The following is a 13,537-nucleotide window of genomic DNA, read 5'->3' as shown; positions in this document are numbered from 1 at the left end:
TAAGTGAATATCAAAAGATTAAAAATGTCCCAAAATATTTTTAAAATAATTATGAAACATTACTAAGTTTTATGACCCTTATCGAAATATTGGTTAGATAGTAAACTAATCCCTTAAATCTTTCTTACATAAGTATGTGATTATTATCATATATGTTTTATATAAATTAGCCCATTAGAATCTTTAATTACTCTTTTCTTATTTAGGGACTGTTTTGGGACTTGAGTTGAGATAGGATGTCTGAAGTTTATATATTTGTAGAGTTCAAATGATTGTGTTTAGGATGTAGAGTTAGTTAATCTGAGTTCATATGTTTATGTTTTGGGTAGAGAGTAGTTGGTCTAAGTTCATATGTTTGTATTTTGGGTGCAGAGTTGAGTTCATATATCTGGGTATCTGGTGCAGCTTTTTGAATTCTAAATAATCTGCTTTTCTAATTATTATTTTTGTTTTGAAATTTTTTTATTCAATTACTCATCTTTGTTTGAATAGAACATGGATTGCAATTTGTTTTCTTTAATTTCTAAAGCTTTTCTTTCTTTCTTTTTTTCTTTCTTTCTTTTTGGTAATAAATAGCAATTGCCCAATATGATTAAATAAAATGAGAGACCAAAGAGAAATTAAAACTTTTGATTCCTAATTTTTCTCCATGAGTTTCATCAACGTCTTCTTCTTTGTATTCTTCTTCCTATTGTTGTCATGTATTTTACTCTTTTATGATTTTTTTTAATTGAAACCCCTCATCATCTTAGCAGCCAATGAAATGCCACCACATTTCTTCAACAATTTCATTTTCAATTCCTCCAAATTTGGAGGAGCATTAGAGAACAAATTTCTATTTTTCATTGATTCTTGCTAGAAAATGTTATAGGAAAAAATTCTCCATTTTATGGTTTTTTTTTTGTTATATGTTACATATTTTTCAACTACATATGCACTTTTCCAAATATTCTTAGCACCTATTTGATATGTGAATTCAATTAAATAAAAATATATTTTACAAATTTCTACATATAAATATCACACTTAATTGTAGACAATACGATTATTTACATAACTAGCAACCCTACAACGTACTTTAACAGCCATCAGTCTTATAATAGTCGGAAGTGGTTGTCGAAGTTGATTGTCGAAAATAATTTTCACTGGAGTATATAGTCAGAGACGACAGTCAGAGCTTGAAGTTGGTTGCATGAAGGTGGTATTAGAGTTTATTGCAGAAGTTTGTCATCGGAGGTGGTTGTCAAAGTCTAGGATTGGTCATCAAAGTTGCTCGCTCGAAGGTGGTCATAAAAAGTTGATCATCGTAAGTGATTTTCATAAGAGTTTTGTAGTTAGAGGTGATTGTCGGAATTGGTCATCGAAGTTTGTTGTCAGAGGTGATTGCTAGAGCCTGAAATTGGTTTTTGGAGTTGGTCCCGTGAAGGTGGTCATCGGAGTTGGGTCATCAGAGTTTGTCATCAGAGGTGGTTGCCATAGTTTGAAATTGGTCATCAGAGTTGGTCGCGCGAAGATGGTTGTCGGAGGTAGTTGTCGAAGCTCGAAATTGGTCATCGGAGTTTTCATCAGGGGTGGTTGTCGGAGCCCGGAGTTAGTTGTCGGAGTTGTCATCGAAGGTGGTTATTGGAGCTTGGAGTTGGTTCCCGAAGTGTGACAGCGATAGTTGCCATAAATGGTCGTAGGTTGAGCCATTGAAAATATTGGAAGAATTGAGAGTTGAGGTGAATTGGTATTATATCAACTCAATTCAACTCAAGTTGGTGAGCTAAACACCCTCTTATAATTTTCCTTACTTGTATTGTCTTTTGTGTATATATATACACTTGTATTCCTCTTTGTAAAGTAACAATAGTTCAATAAAATATTCAAGTTTACATATGGTATCAGAGAAGGTTTTAACCAAACTCCCGTCCTCGCCTCCCTCATCAGATCCAACCATCGTGTCCCTCATCAGACTAGAATCGATCGGTCCCACGCGTCTGCCCATCAACGCTCTGTCCTCTCAGATCTGGTTGATCTAGCCAAGATGTTCACAACGTGTCCTACCTATCAATGCTCGAATTCAACAAATCCAACCCAAACTTCCATGCAACCAAGCTCCCAAGTTAGATCTAGTTCTCCGACGTTCAGATTTGCAAGCAAGCTCCCTTGTTCAGTTTCTAGCTTGTAGCCATCGTCTGTGTTAAGCACCTGCACTGCTTAAATCTCCCAGATTCGGTCATCCTCTGTTAGATCCACTACCCAGTTCGCTTGGTTCCGCTCTGATCTTCCGTGCATATATTTGTCGCCTTGTGGTGATGTGCCCAGATTAATCTACCCATTTCTCTTAGACCAGTTTGGCCCACTCAGACCGATTTGATCCATTCAGATATGTTCGAGCCACTCATATTAGTTCGGTCCACCTAGACCAATTCCGCTCAATTCAGCCAGATCAGTTTGCTTTGATCTGATTCACTTGCATGTTTGACTCTACTATTTGGTCTTTGTTTATGATGACCATACTGAAGGAAATCGAACATGAGGATTTCCATGAACAACGGAAAGATCATTCCAAATTACAATCATATATGAACTTTACAATTACAGTCATAAACAGAAACATTCGGTTATGCATTAATTATAGAAATTACAGCATGATACTATAAATGATCAAAGAGAAATGCTACACACATTTGTAGACTCATCGCCAAGCTCCTTGATCACGAACGCTCGAACACAACAACCTCAAATGCTCGTCCAACGTGACCGTTACACTGCACGAACACCGCGCACTCGAACTCAGCGATCGCCTTGGTCACGAACACCCCAACTACACGAACGACCTTCATAGAACCTCGACGGTGTCGAGTTGGGTATGACACCACCAAGAAGGCTACCTTTGTATTCTCGGTGTGAGAATCCAGAGGGTGGGCTCTGTGTGGACTTGGTTTGAGGCAGAAGACAGAAGAAACAACAATCGTGTAAACGATTGGACAAGTGAGAAAAGGCAGAACTTGTCGTATAGGTCGATGGCCAATCATTTAACAAAAGCTAAGCGATCATCTAGCAAAAGCTATGCGATCGTTTAGCTCATCGCTTAGCTAAGTGTCTGTCTTCTACAAACACTATACGATCGTTTACCTTATCCAAGTTGTTGCTTAGTAAATCATGTTTACTTGACAACTTCCGTGAGAATATTTCCGAGAGAGGAAATCTAAAAAATTTCCTTTTCTTTTCTTACTAAAATTAGGAAAACATTTTTCCTTTTAACTCACAGTTACCATGAAACCATTAATAACCTTCCACTTAATTGGTTATTAGAGAAAAAGAATTAATTATCCAATAATTAATATTATTATAAATATAAATGATAACAACTCATCATACCATATTTATAACCTATAGTTTTAATATTTCATTATAACTCTTTTTCTATTCCATGGTATTTAATATAAATCTCATTTACATTAATCCTTCACTAGATGTATCTCAAACACCATACCGATCATATCATATATAATCGAATTACCTCTTGTCAATTTGAACATTCCAAATCAACACCAAGAACTGATCCTCAACTGAATCCATTGAGCTACCAAGGGGATCTTATGAACTTGTAGTTCGAAGCTCCAATGGTACGTGAATAACTAACTAAACTCTTTAGTCATGGGATCCACCATCCTTTAACTACCAGCCACTCCACTAAAGACCAACAGTTGAACTCTCTTTATAACAGATATATTATGTGTCCATCTTAACCGATCAGTAGTGCGACAACCCTTCACAGATCGCTCGTAAGTACAGTTCGGCCAATAACCATTATGCCTATGTAGTTACATCTAACTTCTTAAGTACCACTGATCCCTCTAATGAACATTACTATGACTTAGTCCTCTCTTCCAAAGAGAAGCTATGGCCACTATGTTCAAGCCCTGGAATCAGCCTTTAAGGGAACAATCTCTCTACTTATTCCTACTTGGGGAAAGAAGTGAATTTCATCTTGTATAAGTGAGTTTCCAGCTCCCAGATCAGACAAGTCCCCAAAAAAGTAGGCATGTTGAGTTGGCAATCTGGCCACTCTCACCCATACTAATCAAATGACCGCCCTCAAAGGCAGGAGTTCCCAAAACACAAAGGATTGAGGTCGTGTCACCTATGGTCGTTTAGGTGAGATGTAAGTCTCTAGTATCAACGACGTTATATACAGAGTCTAGTCATCTCGTGGTCCGGTCTTATACAAACTCTTTGTATAGGACACCCCCGCTCACACATCTCCACATGAATGATTAAAATCTACCATCTGTAGTAGTTATAACACTTGCAAACCTCTACAAAGCGGGTTGTATCCGTAGTGTCACCAGGATCAGGTATCCCACCTTAATTCTTATATTATAAACCTATTTAGGTTATCACTTAAGTCATGATCAACTTGTATATCACATATACATGCTTAAGTTTACATAAGATAACCATGGAGCTTTGTTTTGGATATGAGTAAATGCCAGAATGAAATAACAGTTATTTTATTCATCAAATAATGTGTACCATTACAAACAATGAGACTCCGGGAGAATTAGGACACAAGTCCAAACAATCTCCCATTTGTCCTAATTACTCGGGAAATTAATGTACAATACAATATAAAACATGTACAATATACAATAAACTAGGGTATACCCCAGTATCATCTTTCACTTGCCCTAGACAAGATGTCGCATGTCCCGTAGACCCAGACTCTTCAGGTGACCCTCGAACACTTTAGCCATGAGAGCCTTTGTAAAGGGATCGACAACGTTGTGCTCCGATGCGATTTTCGTGACTATCACATCACTGCGATGCACAATCGCCCTGATCAAGTGGTATTTCCGTTCTATGTGCTTACCCCGACGATGACTCCGAGGCTCCTTTGAATTTGCCACAACCCCGTTGTTATCACAATAAAAAGTGTAGCAAATCCGAACAACTTCCAAATCTGAAAGGAATTTCCTTTAGCCAACAACCTCTTTAGCTGCTTCACAAGCGACTACGTATTCGACTTCCATAGTGGAGTCCGTGATGCATCCTTGCTTGATGCTTCACCACACTATAGCCTCTTCATTCAGAGTCAAAACTGACCCCGATGTCGATTTGCGAGAAACTCTATCGGTCTGAAAGTCAGAGTCTGTGTATCCTATAAGGATCAGATCCTTATCTCCATACACAAGCATGTAGTCCCTCGTTCTTCGAAGATACTTAAGAATCGTTTTAACTGTTGTCCAGTGATCAAATCCTAGATTGGACTGATATCGACTGACAACCCTACTGCATAGCAAATGTCGAGTTTGGTACACAACATTGCATACATTAAGATTTCTACAGCTGAAACATAGAAAATCTGTCTCATCTTCTCAACCTCTTGAGGTGTCTTAGGATATTGATCCTTAGACAAAACGAGTTCATGCCTGAAGGGTAACAAACCCCTCTTGGAATCCTGCATCCTGTACCTGATCAACATTTGATCAATGTACGATGCTTGAGACAGGGCTAACCGTTTGTTCTTATGATCCTGAATGATCTGAATCCCTAAACATACAGTGCCTCACCCAAATATTTCATTTGGAACTGGGCAGCTAGCCATTTCTTAATGTCAGTCAGATACCCTGCATCATTCCCAATGAGTAGGATATCATCCACATACAGTACTAGGGAAGCTACTGAATTGTTGATGATCTTCTTGTAAACACAAGGCTCATCAACGTTCTGATCAAAGCCAAATGACTTGACTGCAGAGTCAAATCTGATGTTCCATGATCTAGATGCTTGTTTCAACCCAAAAATGGACCTATTAAGCTTGCAAACTTTTTGCTCTTGATCTGGAACTATGAACCCCTCTGGTTAAGTCATATAGATGGTCTCCTCAAGATTACCATTAAGAAAGACATTCTTGACATCCATTTGCCATATTTCATAATCATAAAATATGGCTATAGACAGGAGAATCATGATAGATTTGAGCATGACAACAGGTGAGAAAGTTTCCTCATAGTCAACTCCCTCAACCTGGGTATAACCCTTTGCCATGAGTCTAGCCTTAAAGGTTTGCACCTTTCCAGCTACACCTCTCTTTCGCTTATAGATCAAATTACACCCAATAGGTCTTACCCCATCAGGTGGATTAACGAGGTCCTAGACGTTATTGAAGTACATAGACTCTATTTCCTGGTTGGCCTTAATCCATTCATCTTTGTCAACATCTTCCATTGCTTTCTTAAAAGACAACGGATCCTCGACCCCATCATTCGAAATGACGTTTTGGGCTTCAGTCAAACCCATGTAGCGATTGGGTGGGTTCATAACCCTCCCACTATGTTGAAATAGTTTTAACTCTTGAGCTTGTTGACTGGATGTACCGACCTCAACAACTCTTGTTGATCTGTCGGCATGTTCATCAACTCTTGTTGAACCCTCAGCAGTCTCAGTCTCACTAGAGATCTCACACAAAACGAGCTTACTTCATGGCTTATGATCCTGGATGTGGTCTTCTTCCAAGAAGATAGCATTTGTAGAAACAAACACTTTGTTCTCACTCGGATCATAGAAGTATCCACCTCTCGTTTCCTTGGGGTAGCCTACAAAAAGGCAAACCTTCGAACGTGGTTCCAACTTCTTTGGGTTAGTCACTAGCACATGTGTCGGACAGTCCCAAATCCTGAAGTGGCATAAACTACCTTTACGGCCTCTCCACAACTCAAAAGGTGTTTCAGAAACACTTTTCGAGGGAACGTTGTTCAGGATATAACATGCAGTCTGCACTACAAAACCCCAAAATAAGTCTGGAAGATGACCATAACTCATCATAGATCGAACCATGTCCAACAAGGTTTTGTTTCTCCTTTCTGATACACAATTCTGCTGAGATGTACTAAGGGCTGAGAGTTGGGATGTAATCTCATGTTTTATCATATAGTTCTGGAATTGGAGGTCCATATACTCTCCACCACGATCAGATCGTAATGTTTTTATCTTCTTACCTAACAAGTTTTCAACTTCAACTTTATACTTCTTGAACTTGTCAAGGACTTCAGACTTACGTTGCATTAGGTAGAGATACTCGAACCTTGAATAATCATCTATGAAAGAGATGAAATACAACCACCCCGAGCTCTAACATTCATCGAACCACAGAGATCTGAATGTACAAGCTACAAGGCTTCCTTGGCTCTGTAACCTTTTCCAGTAAAAGGTAGTTTCGTCATCTTGCCTTCGAGGCATGATTCACACACCGGCAAGGAGTTTTCTTGTAAACTCTTCAGAAGTCCACTTTTCACCAACTTCTCAATCCTATTAAGGTTGATATGACCTAACCTTAGATGCCAAAGATGGGTATTTTCCTTAGGAGAAACCTTTGGTCTTTTAGCTGTTGTTGTCGTACTGAACATTTCAGTGTTAAACAAGGATTTTATGACTAACCACCTTAGTACATATAAGTTATTTTCCATTGAACCAAAACCAATCTCCATTCCGTTATTGAAAACAAACACTTTATTCTCAGAAAATGAGACAAGAAACCGAGATCAAGTTCCTCTTAATATGAGGAACTACAAAAACATTATCAAGCAATAGATAACATTTCTTGTCAACAAATAACTTCAGCCTGCCTACATTAACAGCTGAAACAACCTCACCAGTGTCGACTCATAGAGTCATCTCTCCCTGTGGCAACATTTTCCAGGAACTGAATCCTTGGTAAGAGGAAATGACATGATTGGTAGCACCCGAATCTAAGATCCAGGCAGAATTATCATTCTCTACCAAACACGTCTCCAAGACCAATAAATCAGATTTACTGTCTTTCCTCCTCTTTTGGAGAGTAGTGGGATCAGTTTCATAACAACTAACACTACTGGTTTTTTCATCCATCCCTTTATGCTCAAAAAGTAAGAACTGACGTTCAAACAAATCTTGCAACGAGTCCATGATCTCTCGTGCAATGATCATGTGCTCAACCCTTTTGGCCAAAACATCAGGTATGTTAGCCAAAATGTGAAGTCTAGCCAATGAATTAGCCTTCATCCACATCTCATATGCATTGCAAACACTTCACGGTGCATCAAGGCTTGAGACTTGAGGACACCTCTCAACCATGACAAATACGAAGTCGTTTGCCACGAAATACGTTTCACACAATTCTTCCCACTGTATGTAGTCGGTCATATTAAAAGCACTAAACGGAAATACTAACGAGTTACTAAAAAGAAAAACACATTGACCTACGTTAGGTTTTAAGCAAATACCCATTGTAAAACAAACAACATCCAATAAGATTTTAGCAAAACTAATATGAACCCCGTGTGACATCTAGTTTCGCAATAACGCTTCAAAGGTTTAGGACAAAATCCGCTGAAGGGAGGTCAATTATCCCTCCTCTGAATTGAGAAGTTCTCAACTAGTCATTAATACCAGAACAATTCTTGCTCCTATAGTGACTAGCCATCATTGAGTTGGCCAAGAGATCCTTAACTTACTTAACAATCTCTTGTAAGTGTGACCCGTCATTTTTTGTCCTAGAGATCCGCCCCAAAAATCCAATTTGAAGGGAAAAAATCCGATTGGGACAAAACCTAAAGCGACTCTATCCATTTCTGGAGTTCACCTTGATCTTGACCAACTGCACAAAACCCATCCGAAGGGGGACGCTCTCAGGGCGCCACGAAGGAGTATAGAATGATCTCACGGTGTGAACCAATGACAGAGACCATAGGACGTGTTGATACACACCCCTCACCCACTTACTATAAACACTCTTTCCATCCATCTTGATATTGACTCGTGCAAACACCATCCAAAGGGGGATGCTTCCAGGGCACCATGAGGCCAAGCATGAATCTCACGATGTGAACGTATAAGGAGAAACGTGGGTGGAATCATAGACATATCAGATACATCTCTTCTTCCCACTAAGTATTTTATAATCTAGGGTTTAGCTTACTTAGAAAAAACACGGCTAAGGATTTTAACTAAGTGACTTTTAGGTTTTCCCAAGAGTAACTTTTATCTTGGATAGTTAAAAAACTTTTGATCATCATCCATTAAACTCTTTAACGGAGTCTTTGACCAAATTGTCGCATGCTTGTTAAAAATCTAACTAATTCACCTTTCTAGGTAGGTTCCCAGGTAGGGGTGTTACGTTTCCATCAACTTAAGAACCCCAGCCTAGCCAAAACCTGTCCCTTATAGATAGATTTAAAACAAATTTAGTTCCATTAAACTGATTTTAAAAGATTAATCTAGGTTACTAAACTCTTTAGAACCATTTTAATTTAGGTCTATCTCAACCCAATTTTAAAACCCTTTTAAAAAACTTGAGTTCACCCTAAGTTCGCATGCAACTCTTTCTTATTGATTTTAGGTCTAATTTCCTTTATAACACTTATAAACGGAAAACAACACTATAATGCTAAGCTAATAGATGTAAGGCATTCATAATGCTTATAAACAGCCTAAGTGTCATGCTCAATGCATTGTCCATTCATTGCTACTTCTTTTATATAACACTTATACAAAACAGTAATGAAACAAACAAAACATGCTTCCATTCACTCTTAGACTATAACATTTATAATAAAAGGATGATGCATGATAATGCTCATTGCATGCAAAATATAACTCTTATATTTCATGATGCATGCACATGCTTTCAAGTAATTTCTTCATGCTAGATTATAACATTTATAATACATGATGCATGAATAATTGCACCTGTCTCTTATACACATCTAGATGTGTATAAGAGACAGGCCGAAAAGAGGTCAATTATCCCTCCTCTGAATTGAGAAGTTCTCAACCAGTCATTAATACCAGAACAATTCTTGCTCCTATAGTGACTAGCCATCATCTGTCTCTTATACACATCTAGATGTGTATAATGATCAAGATCTACCGTCTGTAGTAGTTTACAACATTTACAAACTTCATCAAAACGAGTCGTATCTGTAGTGTCACTAGGATCAAGTATCCCACCTTAATCCTTATACTACAGACCTATTTAGGTTATCACTTAAGTCATGATCTTGTATATCATATATATATGCTTAAGTTTATATAAGATAACCATGGAGTTTTGTTTATTGGATATGAGTAAATGCTAGAATGAAATAACAGTTATTTTATTCATCAAATAATATGTATCATTACAAACAACGAGACTCCGAGAGAATTAGGACACAAGTCCCAACACATACCTACTAATTTTTTTTTTCTTTTTTTTGCACAAATTGTCACAAATTTGGCCATACTTTTGCTCATTATCCTTCTTGATTTTACTTGTTGCAATCACATGACTTCCAATATTTCACTTTTGACTTTTTCAACTCCAGCTCCATCCCTTCCTCTTATTCATGCTGCTAATGAAAATGGTATGTCTATATTCCATATTGGTACTATTGCCACACTTGACTTAACTCTTCTAAATACCTATCATGTCCCTAATTTGACCTTTAATCTTGCCTCTGTTGATCAACATTGTGATCTTGGTTAATTATTTCCTTTTCCTCTGATGGTTATCAAGTTCAGGATTTGTATACGAGACAGATAGTTGGTACGGGTCGCAAAGTGGGACGATTGTTTGAGCTAAATCTAAGGGTGAGCATCGGTATGTCGGAGTCAATGTTTTTACCAAACTGCCACCGAACCGACTATGATTGATTTAGTAAATGTTTTAACCGATCTTGACTGTTGAGGAGTAAAATTCGGTCGATCAGTCGGTTTGGTTGTTTTATTCTTTAAACTTTTTCTTGAAATTTTTTATTTGGAATTTTTCCAAACCGACACCGACCGACCCCTCTCCTTATCTGACTGAACGACTTCGATTTGGTCGATTGGCTCAATTTTTTGATCTATCATGCTCACCTCTACTAACAACTCTTTAGATTCCTAGCTCTCCATCTATCTTTGCATCTATTACTAAGTCTGCTATATATTAATGACATCTTCATCTTGGTCATACGTCTTTTGAAAAACTCCGCAAGTTTGTATTGTCTGAAAATTTAACCAACATTTCAAAATTTAATTCCTTTGATTGTTTAAATTGTAAAGTTGTGAAACAACTTGTTTTGTCCTTTTCTACTTCATCATCCTCATGCGATGCACCTTTTGGTTTAATCCACTCTTATATTTGGAGTCCACTCATGCTCCTATTGTTAATGACTATCGGTATTTTGTCCTATTTATTGATGATTATTCTTGAAGGGATTGAATCCCAATGCAAAAGCGCGCAATTATTTTTTTTTCTTTGAATTGGGATGGGAAAAATCAGAATTGATTTTACATAAACGTAAAGCTCAAGCATTCAATTTTCTACTGTATAGAAAAGTTACCTTTGAAGACCAATTCTTCAAGAAAATCCTTTGCATGAACCTCTAAGAACTCAAACGGAAAGACACTCCCAATAGGGCTTCCCCGTTATGTCTCTTGAAGGATCACGAATTGTGGGATCCAAATTGGTAGGGAACTGAAGAAATTTTGAGAGAAGATTTTTCTATGAGAAATTGAAAGAGAGCATAGAGACCAGAACAACACCATAGTTCTTATTTTTTTAAATTTTATTTTAATTTTTAATTTTTTTTGTGTTTTTACTTTAAAAAGCAGAACCTATCATGAGGGGAAAATAACCCCCTCACACCCACTCTCCTGCATAATTATAGAGGATTTATTTTTATTTTAAAATTTAACTATTTTCTAATGAATAAATATATCTTTAATCATATTTAATATATAATAAATAATTAAATAAATATTAATTAATTACTTAATTAATTAACTATTAATTAATTAATACAAATACCACATATTTATTTCATCATGTATTTTATCATATAAAAATGCATATCTCTCTCATAGCCTATATTTTTAATATGAACTCAATCATATTAAATTTTATTATATAGTTTTAATATGAATCCAATTCATATTAATTTAATATTCGAAGATTATTCAAATATTATTCTCTCATATTATATAGTTTTAATTATAAATCATATTATATAAAATTCTCTAAAATAATTTGAACAATTCAAATTATTTCAAAAATTAATTAATCATTGTTTTACCCTTAGTGAGCTAGCAGGAGGACCTAATGGACCTACAGATTAATGATTCAAGATTAACTTAATCAAACTCTTTAATCAATGTAATCAATATTCATCAACTGTGAGTCATTCTACTAAGGTCCCGTAGCTACACTTTTCGCACTGTAGATATATTTCTGTGTCAATGCATATAACCAGTCGTCAATAAGTTGATCCTTCACGAATTTCTCGTAATTATAATTGGGTCAAAATTACAATTTTATCCCTGTAATTACATCTTTCTTCTTGAGTCTCACTGATCCTCTAATGAACAACCTGTTTATGATCCTACCATAAACAAATCTCTCTCAAGGCAATGAGAGGGAGGGGCCCCTTGTTCAAAACCGGAGTAAGCAATTGAGAGAGCAATTCATCAAGACAAAGAGTTAACTTCATCTTGTGTAGTTATGTTCCTAGCTTCATTTGTTTGGTCTTATACAAACTCTTTATATAGGATACCTCCATTCACATGTCTCTACATAAATGATTTAGGTCAAATCATTTGGAACACTTACAAAGTGGGTCGTAACTGAGGGTCACCAAGATAGAACACCTAATTTTATCCATATACTAGAGACCTCTTAGGTTTTTACTTAAACATGATCCACTTGTATATCTACCATATATTGTTCAAGCTACATAAAATAATCTTGGATCTTAGTTTATTGAATTGAGTTAATGTGTTCTAAATGTCAAATAAAATACTAATTATTTTACTAAATAAATCATTTGTATTTACCAATTACAAACTACAAGATCCATGAGATTTAAGACACTATATCCAACAATTCTCACTTTACTTGGATATATTTTCTTAAAAATCATTCTGCCTTACCGTAAGTTTACATTGCATTTGCTAATATGGTTCAGATGTAAATTTCTCAAACTATAAGATTCTTCACACTAACAACACCATGGAGTACAAAGAATCGAGTCTCATCTCATTTCTCACCCAACAGGGCACCCATGTTAAACGTTCATACCCTTATACATCCCAACAAAGTGGCAAAGCATACGTAAAGATCATCATATCTTAGATTCTGTTCGTGTCCAACTTCTTTTTACATCATGCCCTGAGTGAAGGAACTTTTATCAAAAAGAACCTATGAGCAGAAGCAAGCTTGTTTCAAATTCATTGTGACACAATTACAAGCATTCACAAACATACAAACAAGTTATGCATTTCAGAACAAATTACTGCATACTTTCAAAAATAAATACAAAGGAACGAGAGACTTACCTTCGAAGAACTCTTCTTCTTTTTTTCTCTCACTCTCATGAAGAACTGGGACCAGCAACCTCTTGTGGGCTCTGTTGGATTTGGTAGAGGGAATGAGGAAACAACGATGCGCTCTACGACCAAGCAAGTGGGAGAGTATTGTGTTTATCATATAGGACTTGTGCTTGATCGTTTAGTAAGTTTAGTGAAGCTCGCTTAGGCACATGATCGTTTA

Source organism: Benincasa hispida, chromosome 5, assembly GCF_009727055.1.
Source record: "Benincasa hispida cultivar B227 chromosome 5, ASM972705v1, whole genome shotgun sequence".
In the NCBI taxonomy this organism is placed as follows: Eukaryota; Viridiplantae; Streptophyta; class Magnoliopsida; order Cucurbitales; family Cucurbitaceae; genus Benincasa; species Benincasa hispida.
This window is presented reverse-complemented; position numbering follows the sequence as displayed.